At 45.3% G+C, this 11680-nt stretch overlaps 1 long non-coding RNA gene across 1 annotated transcript; it reads right to left on the reverse strand.

Moving 5' to 3' along the window:
- Nucleotides 1-10809: 10809 nt before the first annotated feature.
- LOC120836950 lies at nucleotides 10810-11210 on the reverse strand. The gene is made up of 3 exons (XR_005714757.1): nucleotides 11179-11210; nucleotides 11061-11117; nucleotides 10810-10839 (listed from the first exon to the last, which is right to left on the reverse strand). It is a non-coding gene; the product is annotated as an uncharacterized LOC120836950 (long non-coding RNA).
- Nucleotides 11211-11680: the final 470 nt, after the last annotated feature.

Below are 11680 nucleotides of genomic sequence, written 5' to 3' on the forward strand. Positions count from 1 at the left end.
TTCTAATTTTGTTGACTTTTCAGTGTACAATATTTAATTTCGGGAATTTTAATATACCTGGCATTAACTGGGATTAGAACAATGTCCAGTACGGATCTGAGCGCTGGATGTGAACAGGAATTACTCAATTTCGTGAATTTTAACGCCCTTCATAAATAAATTTATATTTTATTTATATTTCTTCATATATATTTCTCTTATAATGTTTATACATATATGTAAAAATTGGTGTCTATATTTATCCTTATATTTATTTTATTGTGTTTTCTGGATTATGAAAAGCATGACGCACCATGTTGTTCAAGGTTTCCGCTTGTGTAGTTGTTTGAGTTGCGCCATTGTATTCCATGTATTTTTAGATATTTCTATAATGAATGTTTCTATCTGTTTTTATGACAATGGCGTCCGTGTTATTTATTCTTTTTGTGACTTGTTTGTAATCATATTTCTGCTATATGAACTGAAGGGGACAGAGCCGCTCGGGCATCGCGCCTTTATCTCTGCTTCCTCTGCGGATGGATCAAATCCGGAAAACAAATAAAGAAAACAATAGCGTGCCGTAAATGCTGCCTGTAATGTCCTTGATTTGTGTATGACTAACCTCAGAGCGTCCTCACAGGGCGCTGTTGCCGATTCAGTCCTTTCTGTTGATAAGTGGCACCTCCTTTTTTTAGACCTTTCCAGCGACACTCTCGAACGAAGCGCCCGGGCGGGAAATGCTGAGCCACCGAGCTGTGGACGCATGCGCAGCATTCGACATACCGCACGGTAGACCAACAGCGCATGCTCAGAAGGCGTCCCACAGCCCAGCAGACAAAGATGGCAGCGCGCAGAAGTCAATTTTTGCAAAGGTCTACGGCCTCCTTTTCATTTAATAGCTGAAACATAGAGACTCCTGTGTTTGAATATGCTCGTGCTAACTACTTGGGACAGTGCAGGCATCTGAACGATACTGACTGGGACACTGCTTTGAAATATACCGACGTTGACTGTGCCGTCTCTCGGCTGACAGATATTGTCGAGTCTGTTTTGGAGAGCTTTTTACCGGTAAAGTATAGTATCCGAAGTGCTTGGTGGTTCTAACGTGATCTCCGGCGGGCAGTGGTTTGAAATCGAGTTATCACAAGAGATATAAAACATCCGGCTTGGACAAATGGCACTCTTTATTCAAGGAGCACCGCTCTATGGTGAGGCGATTGATTAAAAGAGACAAACACCCATTGCACGACTCTAATGAGTCTAACCTCAGCCGTTCTCCTGACCGACGTTAGGAATATGTGAGGTACACTGTTAGCAAGTCCCGTGTATTTGGCGAATATTTGGGGTGAAAAACACGCTATTTACACAAATTACCATACATTTACACGATGAGTAACGGATAATTCGTTCAGAAATCATGCGAGGTTGTAAAAAACGTGTTTTGGTTCGGTCATACACGCATAACCGTGCAGCCGACCTCGATAACACGCATCGCCCCCGGCGACGACCGCGGCATTGCCGGCTATCGAAGCACCGGAATGCTTGGGGACACACTTAGAAAGGACCGTCGAGACAAATGCCGGTGAAAGAAGCATGTCTCGGAGACAGATATGCACCAAAAGCAATTGCGCCATGTCGCAGGACGTTGGCGAAACCCACGCTTACCGTGCTCGCCGCCATCTTCTGGTCGATGGCAATGCGGCAACGCGGCTTCGCTCATGTCGCCCATGTTTGTATTTAGTTTAGGGGTCCTGATAACAGTTTCTTAGACACCACAAATAAAGTTATGGGTCTAATTATTCGTTCCAAACAGTTAAAATGGATATAAAAAGCGTGTCCTCGATGTGAACACGTGACATTGCAGTTGGTTTCGTTTTTGCATCAACCTTCAACTGCAAGCGATCTGGCCACGGCGCAAGCGCAACGCCGATGTACGCTGGAAGCAAGCGCCGGTTGGCTTTCGTTGTTTTTGTTTGACCGGAGAAAATCTGGCAAGTGCGCATGGCGCCGCTACTGTTTTGGTTTGACGGGACGCGAGAAGCTTCGCATAGAGCTTCGGAGTTTGCGAGCACATAGTGAAGACGTGACCGGAGAAGTGCCCCTGTGATGTTCCTGGAAGACGGAAAGTAGCATTCGTAATCGTCGTGTGTGCTTTGAAAGCGAAGGGAGTCACAGGGTCCACGAGTTCGCAACCACAAGCCAAGGTTCACGACAGCGCGGCGTTGACTTCGGCGATCTCGTTCTGTTTGGTGCAACCCGGCGATGCGAAAAAGAGCTGAAACATTCGTCATGTGTGGTGCGGTGCTTTGTATTCCGGGTCTGTTTGAACCACGCTTTTAACACGGAGCGCAAATTGTTTGTTGCGTGGTGGAGGTTCAACGGGTACAGTCCCGTCGTCGTCAGCTGATCCGGTCCAGCTGGTCCGGGAGGACGCAGCGAGCGTTTTTAAAAGTAAATCTTCCTTCGTTCCGTTTCAAACTGTGGAAGTATCCCGACACATACCGTGAGTAAGAAGCAGCGGGCGTTTTCAACAAAATTACGTCGTTTTAATTGAATAATGGACTCCGGATTGTAGTCTTAAATCTGCCGTTTTTTATGCTTCGTGTTGGACTGCGTTTGCATAGCGACGCACACCGCTCGAGTAGATGATTCGGTCCTGCAACGAGTTTGTTGCGCCAATCATGCGGCGTGAATAAATTAGGGCAAGGTTTCCTACCTGCCCACAGATGCATGTACTGAGACCATTTTTTATGTTGTGAACGTAGTGCTGTTTCTTAATTTATGAAGACGCGTTGGTGCATTTATTATGGTACAATCACTTGAGAGTTGAGAAATTGGAGAGCGAGCAAGCTTTCTCAACTTTGTCTCTTTCTCTCTGGCACTGCCCTGTTTCAGTTTCAGTAGGCATATCTACTAGCAGGTACAAACTGCTCTAAAGCAGGTAAAAAACGGGAAGCTTAGGACGGTGCAGACTCCGTGTTTCGCGCTATTCTCAAGGTGACAGGGTAAATGCTTTTGTGAGATATGCAGAATATGCAAGCGATTTTGTTATGCCCGTCGTTTGCGTCTCTCCAGCAAAACGAATAAGATGATCTACTACAAACGCGCAATTACAAGCCAAGATTTAAGATAGCAGTCGTTTGTTTCGGTGATCCGCGAAACTGTATTTTACCCTGCTCTCTGCAACACCGTGTCATGACGAAGAGCTGGAATGGTCACGGTTTGTGCTGGCCTCCCGGTTGACAGAAACCCGCGTCGCCCGCATCGGCACCGAGTGCGCTTGGGCTGTTGATGCTCAATATTTTCATCCGCGGCTTGTCGAAAGCTCATCCTGCTGCTCAACGGTGAGGAAGCGGCGAGAGTAACCTCGGAAGTGAATGTAAATCCTCGTTTATTCAGTTATCCGGTGTCAAAGTGTGGAAGATGTCCAACGTGTACTGAGGGCGGGAACTTCGAGCGTTTTGCCTTGCTTTTATAACCGAAACCAGACCAACGAGATAACTGCCTTGCGTACTCTAAAATGACGGAAGCAATAAGTTTCAACAGGTCGAGTACGTCACCGGGGATGTAGGCGAGACGGTGCGCACTGTTTAAACGCTTGCAGTATCCACAAGTGGTACCAGGAAAGCGACGTCAACAGAGAAGGAGCTCGCGATTCAGCATAATGCACTGCTACGGGCCCGTGTATCTTCCAAGTTCGGGGTGGTGGCAGTATAAAAAAAAAAAAAAGACGCATCAGCGCCCCACACCAGTGTTCACGAATAACACCGGTCTCAAACTCTCAAGCCCCACCGCTCATCTCGACACCGACACGACATACGACAACAAACTGCATCAAAACGCCCCAAAAGTGAAGGCGTCTGCTCCCGTACTGGAACTGCTGCAACTAGCGGAAGTGAAGTGTTGGGCGGATGTCCGGATGTCCTTCTCAAAAATATATAAAAAATGCTTTGCGCAAGGATCATTTTCATTTATTGTATACGTAATGACAAAATCCCAATAATTTGTTTTCCTATCTGATTCAAGCTAGTCGGACTGCTCATAACACTGGTCAAGCAAGAAAATAACAAAAATTTGAGCTTTTTCATGACCGGTTTAAGATTTATTGTTAACATATCGTTATTTATTGCAACGGACTAACATTATAGATTTTGCCTTCATACTTTTTAAATGCAAACAGTTCTAACACACGGCTGTCCATTGCGCCGTGTTTTGTGTATTCTTCTGAAAATCTGTAATGGTCAGCGACCAAAGAGTTCACCCGCACATGTCAAGCTTATATGCGCCGCGGGGAGAAATGCAAGTCCAGTAGGAAGTGCCGGGCGTAGTGTCGGTCGTTGTGTTTATGTACATGTCGGTGCTGTGTAGCTGTGTGCTGTGTTGCCTGCGTTGTATGTAGGGTTGCTGTGTAGTCGTGGTCGTTCGCAGTGTTAACAGACTCGTTTTTTTTTTAAAAACAGGCTGCTAGAAATCTCGATAGGTGGCGCAAGTTACCGCCCAATTCTAAATAGTTTGCTCAAGTTATTTATCCATGTAAGTTCGGCATTCGTTTTTTTTTTTTTGTGTCTAGCGGTTTGTTGAAGCTACTGACGCCGCCGACCGCCGACAACGCACGTACGTACCTTTGCAAGTAGCTACGTCCGCCGCTTGGAGACTTTACCAGTGCCCGGTCACTCCCATAGACCCAATGGAGTCGATTTCTGAGAAAACTGGGCGCTCAGCAGCGCTTCCGTGGTCGGAGGCGCTCATTACTGCAATGAATCGGCCTCTTATTGCTATATCGGTAGATTGTGAAACTAAAATAAGAAGCAAGCATTATATTCATAAAATGGAAAAGTGACGTTTTAATTGTGACTTTTGACGCCATCCAGCTGCGTGCAGCGGCTTCCTAGCCGTTTGCGAAGACGAAGCCGCTCAAAATCCAACATGGCGCCGGCCCTCAGCCACATACCGCCGCAGCTTCCCAGCGGGCCCTATGCTACACGGTGGAACTAAGCGGAACTGAAAGTCCGGGACATCGCCGCCGTCGGCGGCGATGTCGCGGACTCCCTGTCCCGCTTTGTTCTGCCGTGTGGCATATGGCCTCAGTTGGTCATGCTGCTCCCTACCACGGTACCGCAAGTACCGCTCCTGCGGTAAGTTTTGCTTAAAAATTTGCGGTTCGCGCGTTCCGTGTTACTTTTCATGACGAAGAATTGTAAGTTTTGCCCTTGCCTACCTTTTGGTCTTTTCGTGTGTCGCAGATTTCCTGCGCCCAGCAGCTGACAGCCCGTATCCTGACGGAGCTGTCATCGGCGTCTTTCAGGGAATCGAAACAAATGCAGCATTGTCTCGATGTTTATTTAAGCATTCAGATGGCAATATGATAATCATGTACAAGATCACACTGACGATGCACTCCTATTGCAATATACATAAACTATATACATCACAGTCATATGCACACACACTGTATATATATATCACTGAAAAGCACACACAAACTATACATATATCACTGAGGTGTGCACAAACAGTACACATAGTACATTAAAATGCGCAGATACTGTACATATAGATCGAAACACATACACATACTGTACATACATCGTATTCAAATGCACTTGTACTAAAATATGCACACGCTATACATATAATTTACAAGTGACATTAAAAGTGCTGATTAGTATTGCCAAAGGTTTCACTTAAATATGAGTGCTTTTTTTTAGGGGGGGGGGGGGGGTTCAATTACACAGGTGCCACATAAAAAGGTGATTTCAGTTGCAAGCATTTTCCTAACAATATGAAAACCTTCATACTGTGAAGCTTCAAAGACAAGTGGAGCGTAATGCAGCTTAAAACTAAATGGACAAGAAAAAAGCGGTTCTTTGAATAGCTTGATTAAAAGACAGGTGTTGGGCCTGGGTCATTGCGTTCCTGTTGACAAACTATAACCTGGCCCTTTATAAATAGACGACATTGCGTGAAAAACCAGGTAAAAATCAGTCCACCTGCCGCCGGATTATAAACTGGTGCCAACTAGCACCAGTTCCATAATTTAGCTGCAGGTGGACCGATTTTTAGCTCCAGAGTGCCTCGACAGAAGTGTATGTGCAGCAGCTAGCAAACCCATACTTCTGCAGCACAGCCAGTCATGTTTTCAAAACAGATGGAAAGTAACGGATGTATTGAAAACTGAAAATAAACACCTAATAAACCAACTTGTGCCTACAAACTAAAAATAACAAATACCAAGCATATTGTGCAGCGACTGTCACGAAATAGAACATTACCGTTGATTTTATACATGCAATATGTGCAGGAATGTTCCGAATCAGAACGCACAATGACAGCTGAGAATGAGCTAGGACCTTCCAGCAAAGTACAGATATAAAAGAAAGGACCGAGTTAAGCAAAATTTGACACCCGCTCCTCCGCGTGGCTGCCAAATGCGTAGCCAAGTCTGCCACACGTGCGGCAATATTGCCTTGATTGCTTAATTGCACAGTGGGAACTGTAAGGGGCGAAAGTAAGCAGGCAAGGTGGTTAGGAAACATAATCTAAACCCCGAGAAAGGTGTCTTGTCTTTTATTTCATTTCTCCTCGTCTCGGGGTGGGAACCGTGTTTTTTAATTGTCTCTCCTATGCTCATAGTGGATGAAATGTTTGCTAGCGCAGTATGACGACAAACCTGGGGTCTTTAACGTGCATCATGTTTCATCCTCATTAAAAAAATTGAGTGATACGTATACATATTTTAGTCTCTGCACAAAGTTCTTTTTAAAGCTTATCAGAAAAAGAATATATGCTTTTGGATAGGAAATGTGTATGGTTTATTAAAGTCACAAATATGTGATCTTAACTGCAGATACAAGCACCTAAGTTCACCCGATAAAAGGGGAAATTGGCAGTGCTTTGTTAGAAGCCAAACTCTTCTATCGTTCTTGAGGTGAAAATCACTATAAGAGGTATTCACTAGACGCCACATTTGAGGTAACTGCTCACAGCGCATGCCCGGGAAGAGTTTTTCGTCAGCTCTCGGGCAACCGCTCGACAAGAGGACAAGGAGAAGTGCTCTCATCACCAGGACTCTCCTTTGCAGGTCCCAGGCTTCCCCAAACGTCGCTGTTCTCCCTCCAGAAAATTATAGAAGATTAACTTGCCACTCAAAACTCGAACCAAAAGCATCTTTCCCCTCTCTCTCTTCTCCGGTGGTAAGAAAGCGGCAGCGAGCTCAGCTATGACCGCCAGTGAATACTCCCTATAGTAACTGTGCAGGTGGGATTTGCATTGAACTATTTTCCATTATTCCTATTTTATATGGCGTAGCAGAACACAAAATTAATCCTCAAAGTATTGCTGTGGTGCTGCATGTGGCAAAGAATACTGGTGAAATACACATTGAGCCTAGTGAGCCAGTTTCCTCATTTTCTTCGCTCCGACAGAGTGCTTAGATTTTTGTTCATGAAATGACTGGTTACGGAATTTCAAATACCACCCAAGACGTGTGTTAGCAAACATATTAACAAACCGCTCATGACACTCTTTACTACAGAACACAGCAGTCTCACTTGTGATGGTTTTAGAGATGGTCTGACATACCTCACCAAGGTGTATCAGAGAGTCAATCTTCTTTAGGAACCGAGCTTCTAGCTGCTGCACATACTCATAACATGCATCGGAAGGTGCAGTGAGGTCCCCAAAAAGGCTCTCTGGAACATTGTTCGCCGCCAGCAGGCTGTAGAACTGGTGTGAACCGTGGAGCTGTTCAGGTCCTTCGTCTGTCAGGAAACGCTCACAGACGCAGTCTGCGGATTTGCTTCGAAGGAATGACTTAACCAGGGAACCACTGACATAGTAGACAACATTGTCCTTTACTATGTCAGGGACCTCTGGAGAAGTGTCGCTGACAGACGGATAGACCTGAACAGCTTCATCACCTGACGCCTGGCCGAGTTGGGCAGCTCCTGTTGTGAGGACAGACACAGGAAAAGTGCTCAACTCGGCCAGGAGAAAGCTGGTGTCGTCCTCACAGTTCGTACTCTCGGATAGCTTAAACAACTTCCCAAGCATAATGTGTTTCAGCCCGGCAATGAACTGGAACACAGTCGGGTTGTCGTTACAGCCGTGCTGCTGGCGAACAATCCCAAAAAGGTTCTCGAGCGGGTCCTGCTGCAATCTGCGGGTCAAGAGGGAGTCAAAGCCAAGATCTTGGTGGAGTTCGCCCCATAGGAGGAGAACAGCCTTGATTGTGACCTGCCATCCTTTGATAGTGTGGGGTTGCCGTTTGTCTGCAGAACCAAACCTCCAGCTGTCTATCCAAGGCAGGCACTGTTCAAGAAAGGAGGCATGTTCGGACTGCTCTTTGATTGCATAACGCAGCTTGTCCCCCGGTTGCTTGACAACCGAGCTGTTTAAGCAATCGAAGAGCTTGTCCATCCTTTCGAGGAAGTCAGCTGTTGGTTTGGCTGCAGCTGGCAATTCCCCGATGGCAAGGAGAGTCAAGAGTGCCACAGCAACTGACTCACTCATCACCTGTGTGGCATACTTGACTCTCATGTCACTGAAAGGCTTCCGATAAATGTGTCTTTCCGTTAGTTTTTTTGCCAATCTGGATTTTAGATGATAATTAGGTGCAGCAATGCTGTCAGCAGAAGTGTCATGAGTCACTTTGAACAGTGTTTCAATGTAAGTCCAATCAATAGTTTCTGATCCGATTTGCAATTTGTGAGCACGAAGGTTATTTCTTGTGCACTTCATCAGGTGTGGCGTGTCATAGAGGAAATAAACCTTCGTGCCTTTGACTTCAAAGAATGGTTCATCGGTCGACACATTTAGCAGACCAGCCAAGCTGACATTGTTTGTCCCTTGATCGCAGATTACAGCTTTGACAGTAATACCTGCTTCTTGCAGCTGTTCTATGATGCCAATCAAGAGTGTCCGAATAGCAGATGAATTTGTCTGCCTTTTCGAGATGGCAAAAGCCACAGGCTGCACCCAGTTCCTCACAATACCAGCGAGGAGTATCACGAGTGCTGTACTGCCCACATCTTTGGTCCTTCTGGTGCCGTCATCTTCGAAGCCAATTACGACATCATGTGCAATGTCGTACTGCAAATGCCGCCTCAGTGAAATTTCGTCGAACATTAAAGTACATACCCGATCAGTGGACTGCCAATTCTCAGTTATACTTTTGAGCTTAGTTAGGACACAAGTCATTATTCCTGGTTTCATAGAGATGGATGACAGCCACCTTCTGAGGGACCTTTCCGTGGGCAGCTCAAACACTCGAGATAGGACCCTGTAGGCCTTTGGCCCGTGAAAGTAAAGGTTCAGAGCGAACTGCTTTACCTCCTCAGACCACCTCCTCCCTTTTTTGCTCGGAGATCTGAGCTGCACCTGGGCTGATAGCAATTTAAAAAGCTCTTTTGGGACATAGTCCTTAATGTTCCTTAGGGCTTCCTGTCTCGACACCTTTTTGGAACCTTTCATTCCTCTTAGCCTATTGAGGGCCTTCCGATACCTGCTGCTTGCACTCCGAAGCTTTGTCAGGCGTCGCTGTGTTCGGGGGGTAAAGACCCGCCCCCTCCGCCCAGCCTTCTTTGGAGTTACCACGGGAGTCCTATGGCCCCCGTGGGAAGGGCCAGGCACCTCGTTGTCCGCACTGACAGCTACCTTGGGGGGATCTGCATAAAATAACATAAATGTTGGTTTCCCTAGTCACGACACGCTAACAGAGGAGAAAAGTGGCTAAAAGATCTGGTTGAAAAAAATCATTAGTAAGGTACGTCCTAAGCTTTAGACTCTTGTTTTAACCCCACACCACAGTCAGCTTTCTTGGGAGCTTACCACATGCAATGTAGCTTACACCACTAGAGTTTGTTGATCATGTTAGATGCAAGCCCGACCGGCAGGAGGGAGCACTGCGCCTAAGGAAACCATACCTTGTGTTTCTGGAGCTCCTGGTTCTTGGGGCACATCAGAGCTAGTCTCCATAAGTTTAGGACCTGCATAGAAAACAAAAGTTCATGTAACAGAACAGCTTTTATGTCCCTGGTCACAACACACTCACAAAGAAATAGCCCTAAAAAAATTTAGATTAAAAAATGCGGAATGATTTTCTCTAAGCGTAGGACTCCTCTCCTTATTTATCCCCAGCCAAGCCCATGCCATAGCTGTTTTCAATAAAGCTTACCACGGGCAAGATTGCCTCTATCACTACCGTAGAATACCACACATCCGCCCATTCCACATTTAAGCGCCCATATACAAATTTCTAAGATATGAAAGAAATATGCACAGTACATTTATATGTAAAATTGACGACCGGACAAGTGCCCATCCCCCTTTTCTTCGCGATTATCTCTAAATTTTGAGTGGGTGCTTGCCAGGTAATTTACGGTACTGTAGAGTACCATGCATCCGCCCACTCCGCACTAAGTGCCCACCCCCAAAAACTTGAAATATCTGAAAAAAATATGCACAGTACATATACAGTATGTCAAATTGACGACCTCACATGCACCCATCCCCTATTTATCGCGATTATCTTCAAATTTTGAGTGGGCGCTCGCTCGGTATATTACAGTAGATTTTGTTGGCCGTGCACTGTGCCAATAATCACTTTACCTTGTGTTTCTGGCGTTTTCGGTTCTTGTGGGACACTTAAGTCCATGTCCATCATATGAGGATCTGCATGGATACACAAAATAGGGCATATGAAGTGTGACTATCCCATTTGGGGTAAAACTAGTTGTAATGAGCATATTGCTGAGTAAAGCTCACCATCATCTGTTGTGTCAAGCAGTGAGCACTCCATGCCAGCTTCCATTTCTGGTGCAGTCCCTTGTTCCTCCAGGGCATGAAGTGAGGAAGGAGAGCCTGTGCAAGGAACAATGATAGTTTCATTTAATTGAGGTCTCAATTGTTTTTGAGAGAATTAGGCTTTCTTCCTTATTTATTTGGCTGAGATAGGATGGCAAAGAAAATGGTATTTTTTTAAAACCAAAGCTTGGACTGCCCAGTTCTATTATAATTTTTTTTTCATTACTGCCCTCCCTCTCTTTTCTGCATGCATCGGTATGGTAAATGAAAGTACTTACCCTTGCTTGGGCCAGCAACAGGCTCGGGCACGTCACTGCGTGGGTCCCTGAAGTAGCCTAAATTATAACAAAAGAGTCGTCAGCTCAAGCAGCAGATTGCTGAAGTCAGAAAACATACCAGGGGTGACAAGGGCCCGGACTCTGATGTTCGTGACAACAACGGAGGGTGTTGCATCTGCCTTCAATCTGGTTTTTCCATTGCAGAAGCTGTCACTTGAGAAGTGTTCTGAACAAAGCCGGAAAGCTTTATTTACCTCTTTCCTAGGCTTCTCCAGGAGGTCGGGTCTGTTGGCATAAGAGAGCCACCTTTCAAATCTGCAAATTTTAATCAATATTAGTAACAGAACAATATATTCACCCTGCTAAATTATCTTCAAACTCTTGATAAGCAAAATAATTCATATAGTGGGGAATTTTATTTGAATTCAGGCTGTAAGGTATATTCATGTTATTTTTATCTTTATTAAATTTTTGATATGCTAATTGTGGCATATACTGCACAAAGGCAACACTTCTGTTTGAACATTCAGACATCTTTCGTTTCAAGGAAATAAAATCTCAGCAAAATTAGAAAGGACGGCAAGTTTGGATAATTATCCGTGATATCTTTAAATCACACT

Source organism: Ixodes scapularis, unplaced genomic scaffold (genome assembly GCF_016920785.2).
Source record: "Ixodes scapularis isolate PalLabHiFi unplaced genomic scaffold, ASM1692078v2 PGA_scaffold3__209_contigs__length_174095766, whole genome shotgun sequence".
Taxonomy (NCBI): domain Eukaryota; kingdom Metazoa; phylum Arthropoda; class Arachnida; order Ixodida; family Ixodidae; genus Ixodes; species Ixodes scapularis.